Below are 2,852 nucleotides of genomic sequence, written 5' to 3'. Positions count from 1 at the left end.
TTCAACTTCGAGGAATATTCGAAGTCGTTTGGACACGTCTCCCGTTCTATCCAAAGTTTTCATCGTAGGACTGTCGTGGTGAATTAGTTCGTTCCAGTTCATTCTTCGCAGTCATCAAGATCCCGTTGATCTCCAATCTATGCTGGAAGTTCATGTGCTTCCGTCCGTGGGTTGACCAAACCTGAAAATGCTGCACATGGCAGCATTTTATGAGGTCCCGTGGGCGCCCGCCGCTCCACCGCGGGCGCCCGCCAAACTAGTCAGTGCATTCATGTCATCCGCGGGGGCCCGCGGAGCTCTCGCGGGCGCCCGCCGCCCATCGATAGCAAATTAAATGGGCTTCTAAGCCCATTTCCCCCCATTTTTATTTCCTATAAACCCTCCTCTCTCTCTCACCCTGCGCCCCCAACCTTCATTTCCCCCTAAATCTCTCACTCTCACTTCATTATCATTGATCCTCCTCCATCCTAATCTCCATCCAACTTTCTCATCCTCTTAATCTTCCATCCCCAAGCCCCAACAAGAGAGTTTTTTATTCTTCAACTTGAGGTAAGTCTTCTTCTTCCTTTCTTTCAATTTGTGGATCAATGGAGGCCGGGATTGCATGTATGGAGGGTTGGTGATTGTTGGGTTGTGATTGCATGTCCCTTTCAGATGCAAAAATTTTTGGAATTTTCACCTTTCTAACCTCATTTTGCTCTCTTCTAATTTTTGCTGCATACCAGGTGTTTGACAAAAGTCTTGAACCAAATTTCTTCATTCCCATGGCTCCTAGGGTTATTTCCAAGTGTGCTAGGTCATCCGAGGGCCCTTCTAATGCTCCTCCGCCCACAAATTGGGCTGAATGGCCAATTGAAACCGAAGCTCGTTTCGACATTACACCTACTTTCGAGACCCATGTGGAGACCACATGGTCCGTTCGCGAATTGAGGGCTCGTGGCCTATCTTCTATTTTCAAACTGCGCGCTCATTCTTACTTCCCTCGTGTGGTCCGTCTGTTCTACGCTAACATGGTCCACTCATGTAAGGAACCGGACAAAATTAAAACCACCATTGATGACTATGATTATGAATTCGACCTCAATGACCTTACTATGGCTATGGATTGCCCCTTGATTTCGCCAGTGGATGAGGTGGGCCTCCCCCTTTATATTGAAGGTCCCGATCAACCTACCTTAGCGGACATTGTGGGAGAAATTTGTCATGGTAAATTCACCGGAAACAAAACCACAAGCACCAATAAATCTTTCTTACCTTGCCGGCTATGGTTTCTCGATTCGGTCCTAGCCAAGAACATCTTACCCATACTAGGCCATTCCGAGCGAAAGGGGAAATTTTTGAAAACCCTTTACTATACTGAAAAGGAGTGCTGGTTTTGTGTCCCACAACTTGTCTAGGACCAATTGCTTAAAATCTACAAGAAATTAATCTTGGTTCGGTCGCGCACCACCACAACCTGGGCATTCCCATTTCCATACCTTATTACAAGGTTATTCAAAAATATGGGGTTCCGAGCTCCCCTTGGTGAACAGAAAGAGAAAAATGTGTTGCACTTCATCCTTGGGGTCTGGAAGTCCAGCACAGCTCAACTTCAGACGTCTTGTCAGACCCGCATTGGTGACGCGTTGGATTGGGGTGCTCCAGCCCCCCCTGTGGCTCATGCTCCTCCTCCTCCTGATGCCCCCGCTTCTCCAGCCACCACTTTTGTCTCGCCGCCAGATGTCATGACTCGCGCCGACTATCTCGCTTTGGATGCTCGTCTCGATACTTTTTCCTTGCGTTTTGATGCTATAAAGGGTGTCGTCCAGAAAACCCAGGCGAATCAAGAGATTTTGCAGGCTATGCTCCAGTCATTGATTGACCAGGCGCCGGGCGCACCTGGTGCTTCCTCCTCAACGCCGATGGAGGATTGATTTCCTGTTTCTCGTTTTATTTCCCTTTTGCAGTAATATTACTTTTAGACTTCTTCTGGGCCGCGTTTGGCATTTCTTTTCCCGTTCTTTTAAACTTTTAACTGCATCTCTATTGTTAGCTTGCGTGGATTTTAGCTTTGAAATAAATTGCAGTTATCGTTAGTCATTTTGGATTCATTTGATTCTTGCTCTGTATAGATGCTTTTGACAGGTGTTTGATTTCAAGTTTGGGGGAATGCTCGTGCACTTCACGAAGTGGCCTATTTTTGCACCGCCACTCCAATCCTCTCAACTTGGTACTATTATTCCAACCCCCATTTGTTCATTCTCTTGTCCCTTATCTTCTCACATTAAGGATAATGTGACATTCAAGTTTAGGGGTGCATGCATGTTACTACATTCTTGATGCATGTGTATGTTATTATAGTTTTGATGATTTTTGGTCATTTTTTATGTTCATAAGTTAATAAAATCATATTATTTAAAGGAAAATTTTTGAAGGTTAAAGCATGTGCTTAATACTTTGTGTATAGAAGCCAAGATAATTTTTGAAAATAAGGAAACTGTTGAAATAAGCATGTTGATTCATAGTTGGTTTGTATAATGACTTCAATTAAATTCTTGTCGGATTTCATACTCTTTTATACTTCACATTGCACATTTGCACACCGGAAACCTAATTGTGAGGTATACAATCCAAATTGACCCTGATCGGGACTCAATGATCTGAATTGATGACCCTAATGAATGATTACCCTTGGTATCAAAAAAAAAAAAATTTAATCAATGACCAGTTAAAGTTCGTAGCCTTTCCAACTTGAGTTATTAAGCCCTAGGAGTGTTTCTACACTTAGCACCCTAAAGCCATCTGGTTTGGGAGTTGTTGGCCTAACACTTGTTACATGGGTTGGTTAGAAAGTTTAAAGGACTTAGACATTG

This window comes from Cornus florida, unplaced genomic scaffold, assembly GCF_030987335.1.
Source record: "Cornus florida cultivar Cherokee Brave unplaced genomic scaffold, ASM3098733v1 CherokeeBrave_3.0.0_Hap2_Chr09, whole genome shotgun sequence".
Taxonomy (NCBI): Eukaryota; Viridiplantae; Streptophyta; class Magnoliopsida; order Cornales; family Cornaceae; genus Cornus; species Cornus florida.
Note: the sequence above shows the minus strand (reverse complement) of the source record.